Raw genomic sequence first — 22,705 nt, forward strand, 5'->3', positions numbered from 1 at the left:
CCAATATTGACAGATAGAATATCTCTGACCTATAACTGGTTTCAGGGAAGACACTGATACAGAGACAAGAGGCAAGATGCAATTGGAGAGATGATAAGGTTATTAAGTCTGAGAACAGGATCCAATCAAGAAGGCCTGTGACAACTAAACTCAATGATTTGGAAGATGAGTTTTCTCAGTCAAGTAATGACTCTATCTCATCTAAACTGTCATAGAGGAGATGAGAAAAGAAAAAATGAAGACATGTTTATTGGATAGAGGATATATCACTCAGAACATCCGGGTCTTATGACAGAAAAACTAGAAAGTCTGCACTTAGTTGCAAAACAAGTTAAAGACCTTCTTTGCTAACATAGACTACCTAAATTTTTTTCAAAATTCTTCTGGTATTCTTTTTCCCCCCTCTTCTATAGCTAACTTTAAACAAAATCAAGAAGATAGCTTATAAGTTGTGACTATAATTTAAATTAGAAGAAATAGTTTGTGGTTGTCTTGAAGTAAAATCAGTGATATGAATTGAAAAATTCCCATTCATTAAGTGTGTTTCCATCTCTTTAATGTTTACTGTGTAATTTCTCTGTCTCAAATCCAAGATGGTTAGGACTTTCATCTTTTCTCCTTCCTCATTATTTGTGATTCATATTTTTGGACTGAAAGTATATTTAGCAGAAATTTTATTTTAGAAAAACTTTTTTATTGAGTCATAATTCTAGTCATTTGATAATAGTTTCATTATCTAAAAGAATTTCAAGAATTCTAAATTGTTATTATACTTCACATATAATGTTACACTAATTTTTTTCTAAATAAAATTACTTGTCTAAAAACTATAAAGACCAAGTTATTATTCTGTAATACTTTGATAAATTGCATTATAAAGAAAGGTAACATTTACATTAAAAGTTTCAGGGACGCCTGGGTGGCTCAGTTGGTTGGACGACTGCCTTCGGCTCAGGGCGTGATCCTGGAGTCCCGGGATCGAGTCCCACATCAGGCTCCCAGCTCCATGGGGAGTCTGCTTCGCTCTCTGACCTTCTCCTCGCTCATACTCTCTCTCACTGTCTCTCTCTCTCAAATAAATAAATAAAATCTTAAAAAAAAAAAAAAGTTTTATTAAAATGGTTTCATAGGGGCGCCTGTGTGGCTCAGTGGGTTGAGCCTCTGCCTTCGGCTCAGGTCATGGTCCCAGGTCTCAGGTCTCAGGTCCTGGGATTGAGCCTCACAGAGAGCTCTCTGCTCAGCAGGGAGCCTGCTTCCCTTCCTCTCTCTCCCTGCCTGCCGCTCTGCCTACTTGTGATCTCTGTCTGTCAAATAAATAAAAACTTAAAAAAAAAAGGGTTTCATAGTTATATTGTTAGCTACTGTATATGTATTTTTTCTTTTTAGTTTCTAAAGCCTAATGAGAGTAGGCTATAATATTAATCATATATCATGTTTCTGAGTTCCACATCTGTGTTTTTCCAAGTTTTTTTTTTAAAGATTTTATTTATTTATTAGACAGAGAGAGAAATCACAAGCAGGCAGAGAGGCAGGCAGAAAGAGAGAAGGGGGAAGCAGGCTCCCCACTGAGCAGAGAGCCCGACGCAGGACTCGATCCCAGGACTCTGAGATCACGACCCAAGCCGAAGGCAGTGGCCTAACCCACTGAGCCACCCAGGTGCCCCTGTTTTTCCAAGTTTTAAGACTCATGCTCTAATATCAATTTTCCTTCTTCTAGTTGACTATTATATAAGGAATGAATTCTCCAGAAATAAAGATGATGCAAAAGTGAAAAACACTTATAATTAAACAGTTGGAGTTAACAAAATTTTTTTCTAACTTATTCAAATTAGTTTTAATAAACATGTACCAAAAAAAAAGATTAAAAGGTCATTGCTAAAAATAATAAATTATTGTTATTTAGGTAATTACATTTATGGTATATTATTAAAGGATTAGCACTAAACTGATGTCCTGGTGATAGCCAGAAAACAAATTAGTAGCATATCCCTTTTTGCATTTCTTTCAAAATCTCAGTACCACTTCTTATTTATTTGAAGAATTATAGAAGTCAATTTTTTATCTCCACCTACATGCACTTTAAATTATCTTTCCCATTTTCTTTAATGAGATTTGATGTTACAAAGTCTAAGATCATAGGGTCAATTTCCACTGAAATTTGTTTGCATTTATGACTAGAAGAGTTCATTGGACCCAGTCATCTTGCCACATGCATCTTAAACAAGGAAACCAACAAAAGAGTGGAAGTGGATAAATCAACATCAACACATCTGGAATCTAAAAAAAAAAAAAAAAAGGATAGATGCAAAACAAAACCATGTGACTCTGGTGAACGTTTGTAGCAACACTGTTATGCAAATACAAAGTGCAACATAACAAGAGGGGTAAAAATAACCTGGGTGTGAAAACACTGGGCAATTTAGCAATTTATAGCTTTATAATTTTGAATGAATGACTCAAACACTGCAGTCCTTCTTTTAAATAGGCATACCTTCCAGGAAGGGGGTTGTGCACTTGAACTTATATAACACATAGAAATAGCCACTCCAAATAATAAGTGTTAGTTCACACAAACCCTGTAAATCTCTCATATTTTATCCCACAGAAGTTCTCCCAAATGACACCCTTACTGGAACAAGCCTTTGCTTTATTTCAGGATTTCACTAATAATTGTATACCTTTACTAGTCTATATTAAATTAGAAAATGAAAGACCTTTGTCAGACCTTAAAGACAGAGATTGCTTCCACCTAGGGAAGGTAGTAAGGAATAGAGGAAAGAATACTGGATTAAATGCTCTGAGGACAATGAATTTAGCTGCCCTGGATAATACTTCATTAGCTGATTGTATATTTTTTCGATTTCATCAAATAATTTTCTGCATTCACTAGGGACTAAGTTATTCTGGGTGCTAGGGATACAATGATGAGCAAGAAAATATACTCCTGGCTTTTCTCCCAGCCCAGAGTCTGAAAGTAACATAAAAACAATTACATTATTTCTTTTAAAGGTAAAACAAAACTTCCACAGATGAAAAGAAAAACGTAATTATAGTCAGATGTGATATTATACAAGAAAAAGGGGCCATGGTAGGAATGTGCAGTGAGGATGCCCAGGAAGGTCCAGGAGATGGGTTGCAAGGACAATTGCACAGAGGAAGATCTTCTGCCATCCTTCCCCCAGCTCACGATGGTCAACTCCACAGGCCTTCCTCCTAGTCCTTGATCTCTCTGGCTTTCCTTTGTTAAACTATTCTTACTCCAGTTCTTCTAGTAACTGGCTCCTGGCTGCAATCTCAGTTAATGTCTATTCTTCAGAGTGAATATTCTAAATCCACACCTTAGGCAGTCATGAACCCATCACCCTATCTTATTCTCATCATTACATATACAGGGGACTGAAATGATCATCATTTAAGGATGGGTTTAACTAGACACTCTCTATTTTTGACAGTAGGGTAGAAGGTCTAAGGGGGCAGAAGCCCCCTGTTTAATTTAATCACCATTGATTTATCATTGATATCAGTACTGAAAGCACTGTGGGTGAATAATAATTATTTGTTTAATAAATTAATGAATCTGTCTTGATTATCTCACAGACTGTCTAGACTGTCTAGATAATCAAATGCCTGACATTTATATACTACATTTTAGGCTAAAAAATAATGTTTTGTATATATATATATATATATATATATATATATATATATAATCACATTTGAATCTTCTGTTATTCTATGAAAGAAGGCTGGCTGGCATGACCAAGGAAACAAAAGCTTATGGCAGTCAGGTGAGTTCTTCAAAGTCTCAAATAGGCAAATAATAGCAAAGTCAAAATGAAAATACAGATCTTCAGTGAACGATTTTACTTTTTCACTGTGCCACATGGAAATGTGAACATTTTGTACACATGTTTGTCCATGGTAGACCTATACAGAGAAGAATCCTAAATAAACATTAAATTAGAAATTCATCATCCAGCTTTTAATTCAGTTTGGCTGGAAAATAATCCCCAGATATTAATGATGAATTCACACATTTGATTCCCTTCCCCTATGCAATGTTATTATATTCTGACAACAGCAACATACTTTTACTACAAAAAAATTCCTTAAACTGAATGAAGAAAAAAAGTAATTATTCATTAGCTATTAGTCTGTACAATTATGTAGCTGCTTGATACATGTCAGATGCGTAGATGAGACTTGGCAGAGAAACACGAAATTGAATCGAGAATTGGAAGAGCAATGTTCTTTATAAATCATATGTGAAGATAAGTAAAGGACTCAGCAGCAAGGCAAACTGATGAAAGAACAATGCAAATGATTATATGAAGAGAGGGTTTCCTCTCAACTGTTCTTAATTACAAGTAGCATTTGGGACAAATTAATTAATATGCACTCTACCCATTCCCTAGGAATACTCAATTTGAAGCCATTTGGAAATTTAAAAATACAATTCACATTAACTTTCTGAAAAGTAATGCAAACTTATGACTATTGAGCTTTTTCCCTGAGTACATATCTTCTTACTGTGAAGCTTAGCAACTGGGGAAGGGAAAGAGGAAGGGAGACTGGCAACTACATCTTTTAATCCATTATTCACTCAGGACAGGGATAAAACCTTAGAGAACATAAAGCTTCTTTAAGGGAAAAATAAAAGAAAAAGCCCTATCTTACTGTGCTAGATTAGTGTTACTAGGAAAAAGATTTTCTCGGAATCACTGAAAGAAAATATTCCTTCTGGAGTCAACGAAAAGTCAGACAATTAGTGCGATTATGGCAGAAGCATCTGCAAAAATAACATAAATGCACTTTATGTATATAAATGCACTTAAATGTACATATCTGGATCCAAATTTGGAAATGTGCACCTTTTTAATATTCTCCAAGGCCAGTTTATAGCATTCTAATTATATTTTATGAACATCTCAGTACTTAAGCAATATTGGTCATACTAAATATGAAAAGTTAATATTTATTTATCTAATACCATTGATTATTATCAAAATGTAAGAAATACGGGAGGCAATTAGTCAATAACCATTTAGAAACTTTATTTCTAATGTGAAATAAACTATCAGTAAAATGTCAGACTTAGCTCAAAAGTATTCAGTAATGCATAAAATATTTTTTGATGTGACTATATTTTCAAAATTATTTGTATAAGCATACTCTTAATAGAGTTCAATAAGCCTTTATAGAAAACATACACTATGCCTTTTATTGTCCTTAGAGTACAAAGGATATGAAGATTAAAAAGATGTTGAAGCTGTTCTCAAACACAAAGTTTAAGCATGCCTATAATTACACACCAAAATTGGCCCCCACCCCCAAAATGTAATCCTGGTGAAAAACTTTCACCTGGTGAATTTAAAGAAAAAAAAATCTCATTTTAAAACAAATTCAATCTAGAAACTTCTAAAGTTTCCTTTGAGATACACATTTTCTGGCTAAAGTTGCCCAGCATAATTATCTTCAATAATAAATACGATTTTCCTAAACATATGCTGATCTATCTAAAAGAGAGAAAGTATATAGGTAAGAACATGGAGTAAAACCAGCATTTACATATCTGTAAGCATTTCATATATCTTCTCAAATAGTGTATACTGTAACTTCTTCATATTCCTTCGGAATTTGAAGTAAATATACTTAATAAAATACAAGTTTTTTCCAAAGAAATAATATCAAACCATTATCCTCTCTTCATCAAATAGTATAGATTAGTTAAGAAAAGGAAGGACACTTAAAAAACAATTTGGCTTCTTTCCAATGTTATTATTTATGTTCTTATCCAAATGTGAGATTTTAATGGAGTATCAACATTTCACAGACACTGTAACAGAAAGATCCCAAACTGCTTTTTAAAAATTTCTATTCAAAATTGTATCCTGCGGCACCTAGTTGAGTGTCAGCTCATGACTGAGGCTCAGGTTATGATCCTGGGGTCCTGGGACCAAGTCCCATGTCTGGCTTCCTGCTCAGCAGGAAGTCTGCCTGTCTTCCTCTCCTTCTGCCCCTCGCCAACTTGTACATTCTCTCTCTCTCATGAAAAAATCTTAATAAATAAGTAAAAATAAAATAAAATTATATCTTGTTTTCTAAAGAATGATTTAAAGCACTTAAAATATACAAACATGTAACACAGTTTGATCTATATTTTATGTACACATGTGTACACATGTGTATAGATACATGTGTAACAATATTTATGTTATGTATGTATGTGTATGTTACACATGTACACATGCATGTGTAACAATCTGTATGTTATACAATTATGTATACATACATGTGTAACAATAGAGCCACACCAAGCTTTTAAGAGAGAACAAGAAATTTAAAATTCTATACACAAGATGAACGCAAAAGATCACTGTCTTGAAGTCATAGGATTACCATGATCAAGACTAAATTTTGAATGCACTTCCTTATTTATTTCCTCATTCTTAAAGGAGATTATGTTTTTTTTTCTTAAGAGGTTTTTTTTTTAAGATTTTATTTATTTATTTGACAGGATCACAAGTAGGCAGAGAGGCAGGCAGAGAGAGAGAGAAGAGGAAGCAGGATCCCATTGAACAGAGAACCCGATGCGGGGCTCCATCCCAGGACCCTGGGATCATGACCTGAGCCGAAGGCAGAGGCTTTAACCCATAGAGCCACCCAGGCACCCCAGGAGATTATGTTATTATGTAATGCTATTATCTTAAAAAAATTAGTGGTATTGAAATCTAAAATGAACGTGTTTTATGAATCCTTACACAAGTAACATTTAACACCTAATAGGCCATGTCTATTTGATAGCATATAAAGATATATTTTTATATACCTTTATACATATTTAGGTGTAGTTGTCATAGTGTTTTATGTATCAATTCCCAATGAGAACCAAATATTAAACATTAAATACAACTCAGTAAAGATGTTACTTCAAGAAGATAAGCTAAATAACTTTTGGTTTATACATATCAGGGTGTTTTGTTTTGTTTTGTTTTTTAGGATTTACTGATTTGAAAGAGAAAGAGAGTGAGCACAGGGAGGGGCAGAGGGAGAGGGAGAAAGAAATAGCAGACTCCTCCCTGAGTTGGGAGCCCAGTGCGGACTGGATCTCAGGACCAGAGATGACTGCCTGCGAAGAAGCCAAGTCAATCTCTTTTTTTTTTTTTTAAAGATTTTATTTATTTATTTGACAGACAGAGACCACAAGTAGGCAGAGAGGCAGGCAGAGATAGAGGAGGAAGCAGGCTCCCTGCTGAGCAGAGAGCCCGACGCGGGACTTGATCCAGGACCCTGAGATCATGACCCGAGCCGAAGGCAGCGGCTTAACCCACTGAGCCACCCAGGCGCCCCTGCACCACCCAGCAGGCCCTTAGGAGTTTTTTCAGTTGTGAGGGATGTAGAATATATACTTCCTAATACTAAATATGGGGAAACTGGCAGCTCTTGAGCCACAAATAAATACAATCATGATTTGTCTGGCCAACGTTTAAAATTGAGAAACTTCATATATCAGAAGTGATTCACAAATGCTCTTGAAAACAAAAGGTTCTACCCAACTGGGCCAGTACACCTGCATCACCACTATCAGTTGGAGATGAGTAGAGACTATACTATTTAGATACTACTTGGAGCTGTTCCCTTTTCTGTCATCTGGCCACCTTCACTTGTTTTAATTACCTGCCTAGACCTCATTCTGAGAGGATTAAATGGCTCGTGTTTCAGACTTTCTCTTTCAGACTAATAGAAGAATAGAAACTCAACAGATATACTGTACTCAAGAAGCACCTGAGAACTCACTTATAGCCCCAAACACATTAGTTTTGCATACTTACTTCTCAAGCATTTTGGTTGGAGGTAGAGAAATGTTCTTAAATTCATGGAATTTTCATATACTATTAAAAGGCATGTCTTTTACCATCTCTGAATGTGTTGCACACACACACAAAAACAAATCAAAACATGCTGCTAAAATAAAATGGTAATTGCTTGTGAGTGGGCAGGGAAAAAATTTCCTTCACAGGAATCTAATTCATGAGATCATTCCTTGAGTATAATTAAGAAAAGTCCAATTTATTCATTTTTTAAAGCAATGAATAAAAAAATTCTGCTGATGGGATGGCAAAAATGGAATTTTCACACTTCTCAAAACTTAATGTTTTTAACATAAATTTTTCTGTGTTGTGTTGAATTGAGCAAATATGCTTCTTTTCACCCTTGCTTGCTAACTCCTTAGAAGGTACTTCTGCAAGATTCAAATTCCAATTTGATCATTACAAAGCACAATTTTAGAGATGGCTAAGAACTTCAAAGTACTTGTAGCAATTTGGCTATTTTAAAATTATAACAGCATTTCAACAGCGTTGAAATCTCTCCTGGCTTCTTTAACTGAGCAGAAATTCCAAGAGGGAGCCATGCCGCATTTCCCCTTCCTTCTTAGAGTGTTTATTTTTTTCATTTGACAGTTTACACAGGAAATTCTGAGTAAAGCAAAACAAAACAAAAAAACTAAAAACACCTTTTGTGATTAATCCAGAAAATGTCTTAAACATTTTTTTTCAGGCAAATTTTCAGTCCTCCAGCAAACACTGATACAGGAAACTTGGCAGATGTCTAATTATTATTGCAGTTTTTCAAATAGACTTTTTATGACTCACCAAGACTATGAAATCAGTTCCATTAAAAGCCCTCTTCTATATTGTTATGTCAGAATATCCTGATTTATATGCTATCTTCTGAGACTCATTGTGTTCAATCTGCCTTTGTTGCAAACATGGCAATACATCTTGTTCTCATAACTCGATCCTGCTCCCCCTCTTCCATCCCTTCCCCCATCCACTCATCAGAGCCTCTGAGGCAATAAATATCAATTGTTCCCTTTAAGAGGTAGATAGAATAACCGCATTTCCAGGAACTCCCAGAACAGCTAATGTCACCACAGTCCATTTGTAATAAATGGATACTTAGTTTTTTGAAACTATAAGGCCAAGTACAATGTGTGATGGAGTTTATTCACAGATATTCAATTAAAGCATCTAATGAAATTATCCATCTGCAAAACTTGGTTCAGCTCTTACCCATTTCTGGCCTTAGCTTTGTTCTCTGAAAGAATATACATGCTTTCTGAAATAAAGTTAATGCGATTTAAATCTGCTTAAAATGCACAAAAAAATTATTAGAATTTCAAATGTATAGTAGAGCTGAGCTTGACTTTTCCTCCAAATACTTTATAATCAAATGGGAAAACTAAAGATTCTGTTTAAGGAAATTTATCGGGGGAGGAATGATGAATCCAGCTACCTTGATAAAAGTCATACACTTATTATAAATATCAACAGAAAATTATCAAATTATTTCTGGTTAGCATTTAATCCAAACTGCTACATAGGATCAGGTTGTCCCATCAGACGAATCAGAGGTCTTGGGACTCCTAGGTGGCTCAGTTGATTAACTGTCTTCCTTTGGCTCAGGTCATAATCCCAGTGTCCTGGGATCCAGCCCCCTCAGCGGGAAGCCTGCTTCTCCTTCTCCCACTCCCCCTGCTTGTGTTCCTTCTCTCGCTGTCTGTCTTTGTCAAATAAATAAATAAAATCTTAAAAAAAAAAAAGAATCAGATCTTATCCATACAAAATAATAAAAAATGCTCAGAAGGAGCAATGAGTGGGAGGTTTAGGATATTGAAAACAGTTTCTCAGATCCTTCTTTCCTGCATCAGATGTTTTCTTTTGGCCCACAACAAACGTGATCTCTAAACGAATTTCTTGGGTTCCTCATACAACTAGGGGTATTTCACTTAGGTTTCAGCTATAAAACATCTTCCTTTTCTACCCCCAAAGAATTAACATGTCTTACATGGCATTCCCCAGGGACCTGTGTCTTTTAAATCTTGAACTCTATTTCTTATAAGTAGTTTTTTGCACAGGGACATCTTGCAAAAGGCATTTCAGATATGAAGTCTCTTCTTGCAAGCAAATATCATTAGTCTGTTTACCCAGAGAGCCAGAAGACCACATGGCTGGGACTCCACATGGCTGGGAAAGGAAGTGAATGGATAACAGCCCAACTACCTTCCTGTCCTTCTTCCAGGGACCCAGCCACATATTGCAAGTACCCCCAAATATACAAAATTAAATGACTCATGAAAAATTCCCATCTCTTAAAAAAATCTTAAAAAAAATAAAAATAAAAAAGTTGGGCTGGCTCCTTGTCCAGCAGGGAAACTCTTCTCCCTCTGCCTGCCTTGCCTGAGCTCCCTGCTTGTGTTCTCTTGCTCTCTCTCTCTCTCTCACTCTCACACACACACACACATGCACAAATAAATAAATAAATAAATAAATCTTAAAAAAAAAAGGAAAAATTCCCATCTCAAACTTGCTGAGACTTAAACTTTAAAATCACATGATCGGGGGGCGCCTGGGTGGCTCAGTGGGTTAGAGCCTCTGCCTTCAGCTCGGATCATGGTCTCAGGGTTCTAGGATCAGGTCCCACGTCGGGCTCTCTGCTCAGCCAGGAGCCTGCTTCCGCCTCTCTCTCTGTCTGCCTCTCTGCCTACTTGTGATCTCTGTCTGTCAAATAAATAAATAAAAATACTAAAAAGCTTTAAAAATAAAATAAAATCACAGGACCATATAATGATGACACAAATGAGGAATTTCAAATGACTATAGTCCAAATCCACATATCATATTATAAAGTATCACTAAATCAATTTCTAAAAAGAAATATAGCAAAACATACACACATTTCCTATAACAAACTTTTTGTCCAAAGACAAGTTTCTTTTATTATCTAGTTTTACATTCAGCAAGTAGATTTAAGTACAGATTATCTGGAAGTGCACAAGCTTATGTTAAAGTGTTATGTTATGTTAAAGTGTTAAGCTAAACTTAACACAAAGAACCCAGGTAAATGTCTTGCCTTCATTAAGTTTATCATTTAAAATGACATAACTATAAATAAATACTGTGCATGGTGGGAGGATAATTCTGACAAAGAAAGGCTTGAATGCTGCTGAAAATCCATAGCAACAATGCCTAACCCATATTTAATAGTTGAGGAAAAAATCTCACAAGGAAAAAGTGATCTGAGGAATTTGTAAAAGAAAGGCAAAGAAGCTTGGAGAAATGAGTGTTAAAGATGAAGAAAACAATGGATGAAAAACCTAGAGTTCCTAGAAATATGATGTGTTCAAGAAATTGAAAGCACTTTAGTCTGGCACAAGGCAAGACTGGAGAACTAAGCAAAGGTTTGATTAGGGTTGTTTCATAAATTCTGTTAACTTAGGTTTAGTGTAAAAACAATGGTTGCTGCTGAAGAATGCTACACAGAAGTATGATATGATCAGGTATGGCTTTGGGGACAATATGATCCAGAAAATGGGATGGGGCCACATTAAAGGTTGAGAAAATACTGAGGATAGTGCTGCAGGAATCGAGGTGAGAAATGGTAGTAGGTTGAGTCAGTCACAGCTATGGTGAGAAACCATATTTTTATATGTTTTTAAGATTTTATTTATTTGACAGAGAGAGAGAGAGTGCACACAAGCAGGGAAAACAGGAGAGGAAGAAGCAGGGAGCAGGGAGCTCTAGTAGGGAGCCCAGCTTGAGACTTGATCCCAGGACCCTGAGATCATGATCTGAGCAGAAGGCAGATACTCAACCTACAGAGCCACCCAGGCAGCCAAAAACTGACCAGTTTGAAGATTTGTAAGAGACTAAACAACTAGGACATGGAGACTGAATTGTTATGAGGGATGAAAAAGAGGGAAATCAAGAATAACATAATATCAAGAATAACATGAATAAGAGTTCATGGTTGGGAAGTGAGTAAAGGATTTGCTATTGACTGAGGTAGAAAACACAGAGAGAAATGCAGAGAAAAACTATGAATCTGTTTTGTTGTGTGTTAAATTTTAAGAGTTGAACAGAATAATTGCATGTAGTGTCCTATAGGAAATTTAATGAAAATATGAGTATATCTGATGCTAGTGGCAAGTGTCTGGTTGGAATTATTTATCTGGAAATCATTAGCATATAGTTGAGAATTAGAGTCATAAAGTCGAATGCAATTTTTCAGGGGAATCCCCCTCCCTGAGAGAGAAGAGAACGGAGCATAAACACTGTATTTCAAGAGGAAGAAGAACATGTAAGGACACCAAGTAAGAGCGAAAAAGAAACAAACCAAGCTAGTGAGGTGTCATGGAAGGCCAGAGAAGTGTTTCACAAAGGGCATACTCAACAGTAGTAAATGATGCCAGAAGAGACTTGAGAAATATCCACTGCGTTTTCTAAAACGCAGGTGGATAACTTTTACAATAGAAATACTCATGAAACTGTGGGAAATAAATCAGATAGCATTCAAGGAGAAATGCTTTGGGAAGTTAGCAAACTGAGAACGTAAATTATTAAGTCTTTCAAGAAATTTACATGCAAAAAGAGAAATACAGAGGTGACTGGAGATAGACAGTAGGTCAAACGATAATGTTATTTTATTTTGCTTAGTTTATAGAGTTTTAGAATAAAAGAGACAGTCTTATATACAGATTAATGCAAAGAAAAAAAAAGCAAAGGGAGGAAAGGAAAAAGAGAGAGAGAGGAATCTAAAGAACTTGTTCCTAGGACAGGTGGAAGACTTGGAAAGGAGGAGTGAACTTCAGAGAAGTTGAGCATATTTGTCATTTCAGTGTGGAGAAGAGAAAGTTGCAATTTTACATTATCTTGTTCTCATGAAAATAGGATATCTAGCTATCACCAAAACTGAAGGGAAGGATGAAGGGTCAGAGGTATCAGGAAAATGAAATCATATTTTGCAATAATCAGGGAGAAGATTGCTGACTTGAGAAACAAATAGGTAAACAAAAATGTTTGGAAATAGGGTAAAGTAACCCACTGATGGGTTTAGGGAGTAGAGGGTTTCTTAAAGTCAGGAACGAGTAATCCCCTCTTGGAATATTCCTTCTTGGCACCATGAAGAGTTCCAATATCATATTTTTAAAATCTTACATTGGTACAGCCCATTTCAATCAATTATATAGCTCAGGATTTGTGATAAAGGATTTATGATAAAGTAAATGGCAAATTACAGTGTATCGAAACCCCTCCTTAGAATTCTTCTGCCTCTACAGGACAACAGGCTTCCCACCATCTCAAAAGATCTCTCATAATTCTATTAGAAATATAGAGACAATTAATTATTTTTCTTCACAAATTTCTACTATTTGGGGCTAGCTAGCTCAGTCAGGTAAGCATCCAACTCTTGATTTCAGCTCAGGTTATAATTGCTGGGTCATGAGATCGAGGCCCACATTGGGCACATGCTCAGCAGGCAGTCTGCTTGACGATTCTCTCTCTCTCTCTCTCCCCTCCTCTCCCTCTACCTCTCTCTCACCTGCCTCACTCTCTCCCCAATAAATAATCTTAATAAATAATAATAAATAAATAAATTCTAGTATTTACTATGACACTCTCCACTTTGCTCTGTGCTTTTTAGCTCAGTTTTTTACCCAAAGGCTATATAAACCCTTAATTATCAAATGGTTTTACTTCATTAGAGTTAAATACAGTCTTTGATTCCAAAATACCTGAGTTCAGACTCAAGTTCTGCCATTAACTAGTGGGTGACTTACGCAGGTTACAGACCTCCTCAGAACCTCGTGCTTTCATTTGTCAAATGGGAAGAATAATCTCATAGGAAATTGTGAGGATTTAATACATTGGAGGGTCTTGAATCTGTGCTTAATACATTGTGATCTCTCGGTAAATGTAAATTATTATTTTGCAGTCTCTGGAGGATAGGACAGGTGTTTATGTTAAAAGCTATGACTGCTCTTCCTTGTAAACTCTTCTTCAGGGAATATATTTTGATTTGGGGCATAGTTGAGTCCAGCCAAAGTTCCACATAGTAATATTAGCGTCTGTCCCACCAGTTTAATACGCTGAGGTTTTTCAAAAAGGCTGATTACCAGGAAAACCAAAAAGAAAAGTTCTGGAAAGTAGAGAGAGAAAAAATTAAATTGTTTTATTCCCATTCCATTTTAAAAATTAGATCCACTGCCTATCTTTCTCTGGGACCCCTCTACAGGGGCCAAAGACTATTTTCAGGGTTGGGTTAAATAGCAAGCAGACATTACTGACAATAAAGGCTGGCAGACCTGGTAATGACTTACAGAAGGAGACTGCGGTGCCTACTTGTCTGAATAATTTTGAGGACTTGGCAGATAATTCTTGAGGACTTTTTAATTGTAGCCCTCAGAAAGCCAGAAGACAGGCTAATGACCTTTGAAGCTCTCTTTCATTCTTGACTCTATGAGAGCAAATTCTTAGTTTCCCTTACTATGATATATTTTACATATAACATGAATATGATTCATTTTAATTAGACAGAGCATTACTGCTAGGGATGATCGTCTTCTATATAAGGCAGTGGCCCTGCTGTTGTTTAAATTAGCCTTTCATGCAACCACTAACTCAAGTCTAGCGCTGATTCAAGCCAGAAACAGTAATTTTATTTATATGATGTCTTGCATAGAGGGCAGGCTAGTAAAAGAAAAACAAATTTGGAATGGACAATGAATTAAATCAAAGCTGCTTTGTACTTGGGATGTACTGCAGGCGCGTACATTAGAGTCTATCTGCAGAGGTTTATCATGACTCTGCCAATATTAATTACTCACCATGCAGCTTGCCCATTTTCAAGGAACCCAGGCTACGCTAGTAGATGTAATTCTCAGAGTAATACCTTCCAGCTGAATGATACAGAGCACAACAGCTTTAGCTGTCATGTTACTAGCTGACAAGAGCATTTTCAAGGCACTATTTCAGTGGATAGAATAAGTTCAGACAGTTCAAAAGTTCATAATAAACATACTTCATAGCTCCATTTGAAACAGTGAAGGAAGGCTTACTTAGGGAAATAGTTATGTCTGATTCCATTGGGATGGCCCGAAATACATGGTGGATTAAATATAGTTAGCCTCTGCCTATTCGAAGTTTTCTTCTCTTGTTCTATACCTATAAATGATTTCACTGACTGAAACCGTGTATCAGAAGTAAAATAGACCGCCTTGTTGGTTGGGTTGGCAAAAACGTGTTGCCGCTTATTGACAGGAAACCAAAAGCCTGTTTTCATGAATGAAGTCATAAGTAATTTTGTTTGATGGGAAGGAGTCAGTTTGAAAGTAGTATTCAAAAAGACTCTGGGTTTTTGATGGATGTTAATAACAGCATGAGAAAAAGTCTCTTCCTCGTAATGTTTTATTGCTCTCTTCTATCCTCACGATCTAGCCTTTCAAAATGTGATACATTTGCCTGTGCAGTGGAAAGGACTTCTCCCAAAGAGCAAAGCCGTGACAGGCTTGTCTTTGTTCATTCAGTGAAATGCTGCTTGGATTGACTATGTGAATATATATCTTTAGGTCTGACATTTTTACAGTGGAAATAATAATAATAATGCTTTGTTTTCCTAAAGCCTTTTCTTCGCAACTGACTGTGTTCAGGAGAGTTCTAAAATATAAGTGTAATGATTTTGTTTTTAAGTATCTTAGAGAATGACTCTCTTCCATAACTTACTTTTGAAAACTTTAAAAATCCTTGGCTCTTTAAAGTATCTTGCCATCACTCTGTATAGTTTGAGTGGCTGGATGAAAATGTAAATGATATTCATAGATGGACTTTCATTCATCTTACCTGTCTTAACTCATCATCAGGGAGATTCTATTCTTTGAGTCGGAACTGATTAAAACTGTAGGGAAGTCATTCTCAACAAAAACTAAAAACTATTCCCATGTAAAATATATCCTTGAGCTTAAAACAGACATTAAACATGATATTCTGGCATCATTATATGTTGGAAAAATGTGGTAGGAAATAAGATTTTATCTAAAAACCAATGGTAAAAGTAAGAAATAGGAGTCAATGTGCTAAAAGGAATTTTTAAAGATAACATAAAGCATGTTCTTCTTAATAAGATGGAAAAAATTAAGCATTTTGGGGGGAATATTAATGATATCTGAGTTTTATTTCACAGAAAGGAGTAATCTTATATAATCAGAACAAACTTGAAAAATACTACAATTGCTCACTAAAGTTTATCATTAATTATAAAAATTTTGGAACAATGGAAATGATCACATTGTCAGAAGTTTTTTTTTAGCATTAAAGTCTGTGCTGAACATAGATATGCACTGGAAATTTTTTTATAATTTTTAAGACCAGTTTTCCCATTTCATAAATACTCAAGTATGAAAAAAGAAGATTTGATAATTAAATAGAAAATGACCACAGTAAGAGTACTCGACACTGTGATTGCCCAAATTTTCCTAGTCTAAAAAATATGAACACTTTTGAAAACTTAGTTTTCATATGTATCCAGATGGCTAAAAAGTTATATAGAATGGAATGAGGAAACAGTCCATATTATAGGATTTGTGAAAATAATCACGAGCTAAAATATATTTGACTTTGAATAATTTGAAACCTCCTCCACTGACACTCCAGGTCAAAGCTCTGATCAGGTAAGTGTTTCTAAATTACCATTGCATTTGACCCCAAATGTACTCTCCTTATCTTCCTCCTAAGCTAACACCCTGTGATTCACCAAGGCATGGAGACATAATGAATATATACAAGCGAGACTGGTCACTGAGAGCCAACCAGGAACCGTTTATCTTCAAGATTCTTTACCATGGCAAAGATTAAAAACATTTGTAACACAGTTAAAACCCTGTCAGTCACAACCCAGAGAGGTAGAAAAAGGAAGAGGGCGCCTAGCCAGCAATACAGAAGATGCTCTAATGTTCCTTTTTCATTCTGTTCTTTCCCTCTTTTCATCCCACCTGTCTTCACCCTTATCTCCTGCCTTACTCAAGACCCCCATTTGCTCTTGTACATGGAGATGCAGGTTAATATACATTGTTTGGACTGAAGACCCACAAAACAACATACTTGTGTCCACTCTCCATGAGGATCAGGAGTTAGCAAGTTATATTGTTTTTGGGTAAAAAGTTGCCTTTCTTTATATATATATTGGGCTGCAGGTACACTGGCAATAAGATACAGGCACAACACGCTTTGCAATTTTTTTTTTCTTTTTGAGACAACTAGTCAGACAAATAAAAACTAATACTGACTAAGTACTTTACGTTATCTTTAGTTTACTAATAACTCAAGGGCACTGGCTATAGCAGAAGAAGTGGTATTTTATATTCTTTAAATACTTAAATTTCTTTAGTCTGTTTCCTATATATTTTTCATATGCATATTATGGATTATTAGCACCTAGCCACACATATCGACTAGAGGCATAACACTGTATTAAATGCAACAGAGAATATGTGGGAGTAGATCATACAATCCACATCTTCAAAGAGTTTTCCATCTTCTTAAGGAAACAAGAAAACAAATCTATGTCCATGGGGAAAATGAAATAGCCATCATATATCAATAATAATGAATATAAACAGTATCTCTTATTGGATCTGTAGAAAAACCTGAAATGTATACTATGTAGACACTACAATAGATATTATACACACAAGAGATTTAAAATATAAAATAAAATTTAAGGACTTAAGTCATTTGTTCCAAACAATTGCCCCAAAGTTATTATAAAAATTAACAGGTAACTCCATTTTCTGTAAAGAAATATATACATTTTCTGTCTCTTACTGTCAGCATTCAAGTTACTCATATACTACCTATATGCATATTCGTATCTGAGAGTGCCATTAGATGATTCAAGATAATTCTATTTAATGTAGTAATGTTTATTCTAGGACTCTCCACCAAAAAGAGAGAGAGATCTTTTTTCTATTTTTCAGTTAATTCATTTACAGGTTTTATTTTCTTTGCCCCCTTATCTACCAAATAAATAAATCAAATTCTTAATTTTTAAAAAATTCTTAATTTTTACAATTAATTTGTAAAATTAATTAAAAATAATTTTTAAATTAATTTTAATTTTTTTTAATTCTTAAATTTTTTTAAAATATTGGAGTTATTTCTACTTCAGCCTTCAGTATTCTACTGCTGATTTATTGGTGTTCAGATTCAACACACAGCCTCTGTTTTCTCAAACTACTTTTTCTCCAACTGGTCTATAGAGCTCCTTTCCTGGAATCACATTTTTAAATAATCCTGCCCAAATTCTAAGTGCCAAATTGCCTTTCCTTGAAGAATGTCTGAGGTCTGTACGTGTAAGATAAGATAGTGGAAGATGACATAGTCTATAAAATTTGTCTACAGAAATCTTCACCAAATGATCAATGTCCACCTCTAATGGAAATATGGTTTCAATTCTCCCTTTGACAGATAGTCTAGCCTACACTCCCAAGAGATATGTTTTCCCTGTCAACCTTTTTTTTAAAAAAGTATATGTGCTGGTATTTGGGGCCAGTTTAACAACTATATTACCCTGTTGGTGTTATTCCGAAGTACCACAACTGCTTTCATACTGAGGTTCTGTTTCTCCTATAAGTGATATATATAATCTTTACACCAGAAAGCATTTTCAACTCAGACTTCATTGTAGTCATTTCAAATCTGGAAGGAAAACATTGGAAGAATTCAGTGTGCCGTCTTTTACTACTAAAAACTGCTTTGCAGGGGCGCCTGGGTGGCTCAGTGGGTTAAGACTCTGCTTTCAGCTCAGGTCATGATCTCAGGGTCCTGGGATCAAGCCCTGCATCAGGCTCTCTGCTCAGCAGAGAGCCTGCTTCCCCCTCTCTCTCTGCCTGCCTCTCTGCCTACTTGTGACCTCACTCTCTCTAATAAATAAATAAAATCTTCTTTTAAAAAACTGCTTTGCATCAATGGTCATGCAAATGATGTAGTGCAAGTTGACTAATTGTTGTAAGAGAATATAATGGTCCTATCTGTAACTATGACATAATTCAATCAAAACAATTTAAGGTCATCCATTACTCCTACTGTCTTTCAGACCACAACACTCAAGTACCCAATCTAACAATCAAACTAGCTAAACTAATCATCAGATCCTGCCTTAACAGGATTCCAGAAATGTTACAGCGCTGGGACAGAGTGCTAGTTATGAAAAATCTTCAGGTTATACTGGCTGCATTTCTGGTTATTTATCTTGCTTTATATCTCAGCACCTACCTGTCACTGGTGTATCTGCCTGGAATTTTTATTTCTCTCCCGATTCCCAGCCGTCTAGACTTCGAATCCTCTCCCTATTCTATTTCTTAATAGTTACTTTTCTCTTACCTAGGAAGAGTTCGAAACTAGAACTGGTATTTTGGAAATGAAAGTTAGGGATACGATTTGCCCTGGGCTCACTCATTATCTGATACAACACAGTTTCATTTAGGGACGATATCTAACTTAAGGGAGCACCACCATGGCTTGCTAATAAGCCATTTGGTTTCAGTTGTTTGCTGTTTGTTTCTGTGCATTTTTATTTTAACTGTGGGTAACCAAGGGGATGGAGGCAATGAAGTGTGAGGACGGTCGCAGTAAATACAGTACTAGTGTTGCTGTGAAAAGAAAGATGATCATTCTTTGGGTAACTGTGATATAGTCAATTGCTGTTTGTTCAATGATATTTAAATCTTCCATAGTATCCCTACCTGATCCTTCAAACCTGCCTCAACCTCTCTCAGATCAGCTTCTTGTTCTTACTGGTTCATACCTCCATGGTTAGAGAGATACCAGTTTGTACACTACACCAGAGGTTTCTCAAGTTTTGCTGAGCCAAGAGTCCCCTGAACAGGTTTTTAAAAATATATGTTAAGTGGTCAGAACCCATGCCAAATCAGCTAAATCAGAGTTTCTTTAGGGGAAATCGAGATACCAATATTTTTAATAGCTCCCTGGGTTTGAGAACTGCTACTCTATCCAATATACAGCTCTTGCAGCATATAGGACAGGCCCACAAGGGAGATATCTCTCTGAAGAGATAAGAACTTTTTTAAAAAAATGTCCATGACCACTGAGAGACAATCTGCTTGTTAAAGAATGCACTCTGGAGTCAAAGAAATATACGTTCAATTTTTGGCTCTGCTGCTTACTAGATATGCGACCAAGAGCAAGTATCTAAATTTCTCAGAGTCAATTGTATGGAGCTGTTGCGAGAATTAAATGAAATCACGTAGGTAGAACTCAGCAAAGCTACCTACAAGAAGGCATTAACCAGCAAATCAGAGACAGTATAATGTTTATATTGTGAACAGAGAGAGGAGAAGGAAGATTCCAGTGAAGTCTGTTAAGGTGAGTGGGGAGCTTAATTATGGATCACAAAGCACATGGAGGAGTTTTCTATAAATTTAACTGTAGACGTGTCTACACCTAGATTGATGGATCAATAAGGCTAACTATAGTGACCAATTAAGTTAAAGCACCTGGTAAATTGCTATTTTATTACAATTTACCTCAATTTCAGGGTTTTGGCTATTGACTATGAAGCAAACTTTTCCATGATTTTAACTGAAATATTTAAATCACATTTTTATACAAGGATAGAATTTTTGCCAAATGTTACGAGAAGGGTGACCAGCCATTCCAGTTTCCCTGGGACTAAAGGGTCTGCTAAAACAGGGGTTTCCAGTGCTGAAACCATGATTATCCCAGGCAACCTGGGACTGTTGATATGCTGGATGCTTATAATCACACTACTGCCTCCTTACATTAATCCAGTTTTCTCTATATAAACTACCCACAATCCAGATCATCTTCATTTAGATCCTGGTTGTGTATCCTGCAGCTGATCTTGTTTTCTGATTTCTTCAGCTGGGTTTTCAGAACCTCTAAAGATTCTTCCCATGATTCTTCCTTTTCCAGGTTAAGCTGAATTAATTTCTGTTACTTGCAACTAGGAACCTTATTAAAGTAGCCAAATCCACAAGGACAATTCTGGAATATTATAATTATTATGCATTTTCTAATCTTTTCCATGTGACTACAAGCATGTTTTATGAGGCAGTAATGTCAAAGGGGGTCATTGCACATAGTAGGTGCTCTAAAAGCAGCCTTTTAGTGATCAAAAAAATTTTGTCATTCAGGAAACTTGATAACCACCAGCCAGTATAGTAACAAGTCTGTGATACATCTTCATCATGGTGGGGGCGGGGCGGGGGGCGGTAATCAGGAGCAGAGAAGCAGGAAAATAGCCAGAGAAACTCATTACGTATTTAAAAGCTAGCTTCTTTGAGAAGAACCAGAATTTAAAGATTTAGAAATGGCCAGGGAAAAACTAAAAATGAAATGCCCCTGTAAATAAAAAAGTGGTGTGTTTCCAAGTGTTAGAAAGATTACAGGAATGAATAATAACCAAGACATTCAAAGAAGCAAAATTTTCAAGGTGTGGTTCTTTTGTTTGTTAGAACACTCACTAACTATGCCATGTACCTCCCCAGAGTATTATTTAATCATAAATTTTTTCTGAAATACATTTAGCTATCATTTATTATTTTTTCCATGGAAGAATATCGCCTGCCCCTTAGCAGTGCTCTTTTTCAGACTTATTTGTTCTCAGCCTACTTTTTTTGTTTTTTTTTATAATGTTATGGTTCAATGTCTAATCAAGGTTTGTGTTTGTCAGGTCACTTTTATTTTTAAACTCAACCTTTCAAAAGAAGAATGTCAAGACATTTCCATTTTTAACTTCTTTCAAGGCTCACAAACTATTGGAAGTTTCTGGATTCTTTTCTCCTTCAGTGAGTTTATTTTTAATTTACTCATATTGTTTCAATTAAAAACGCTCATACTTTTTTCAAAAAATTGGACAGGATATCTCTCAGTCGTTAGCCAGATGAAATCAAGAAATCCATGTATTCATTCCTTTCCCTAGTGAAGACTGAAAAACAGTGTAAACAGCAAACGTAGAGTCAAAAGATGCTACTATTGCCGTGAGAAAAGAATGTTAGATTTGAAAGGAAAAGCCAGTAAATATGGAACTTAAAAATATAACCTGTATTTTACTTTGTAATTAAATGTCACATAACCCAATCCAACTGCTATAGTACCCTGAGAAATTATTACGCATTTACTCTGGTTTTAAAATAATCTGCACAGCCACTATTTTCCTTTGTTCAAAATTAATAGTCTCCTTTCTTCCCTCCTTCTTTCTTTCCTTCCTTCCTTCTTTCCTTAAATCCTTCTTTGAATCTTAATGATTCAAAGAGCCATTAGAAGATCTCAATCAAGGAAGGAGAAAGGCCTGGCGGCGGGGGGGGGGGGGGGGGTGAGGTCAGGGAAGCGTCCAAGTGGGATAGCCTGTCTCTTGGGATTGGGAAATAAAACAAAGAAACAAACAGAGATTTCTCACAGAAAGAGAAAGAAGTTACAAATATGCAAAAGGGGAAAACCTAGATTATATATATATATATATATATATATATATATACATACTTGCTCTGAGCACTGAGAAGGTCTTGGGAACAGTGAAACCCCAATAGAAATCCGTGTAGGCATCACTAAGATTTACCAGGGCCCCTTGGATTGAAAGCTAATTCTAGGATGGAGCAAAACCATTACAGAATCAGCCTAGAATGTGTTAATCCAGAAATTAAGGAAATGGACACCGAAAAATGATGAAACCATGTCAGACAGACAGAGAAGTTAGCTTGAAGGGGGTCCCACTGACCAAAACTGAGACAAGTTAGTATCCAAAGACCTAGTGATAGATTATATCCTACCAAATAAAATGGGGATCCATACATCTGCACTGCAATAAATAGTAATGTATGCTTTGCAGT

Source organism: Neovison vison, chromosome 12 (assembly GCF_020171115.1).
Source record: "Neovison vison isolate M4711 chromosome 12, ASM_NN_V1, whole genome shotgun sequence".
NCBI lineage: Eukaryota > Metazoa > Chordata > Mammalia > Carnivora > Mustelidae > Neogale > Neogale vison.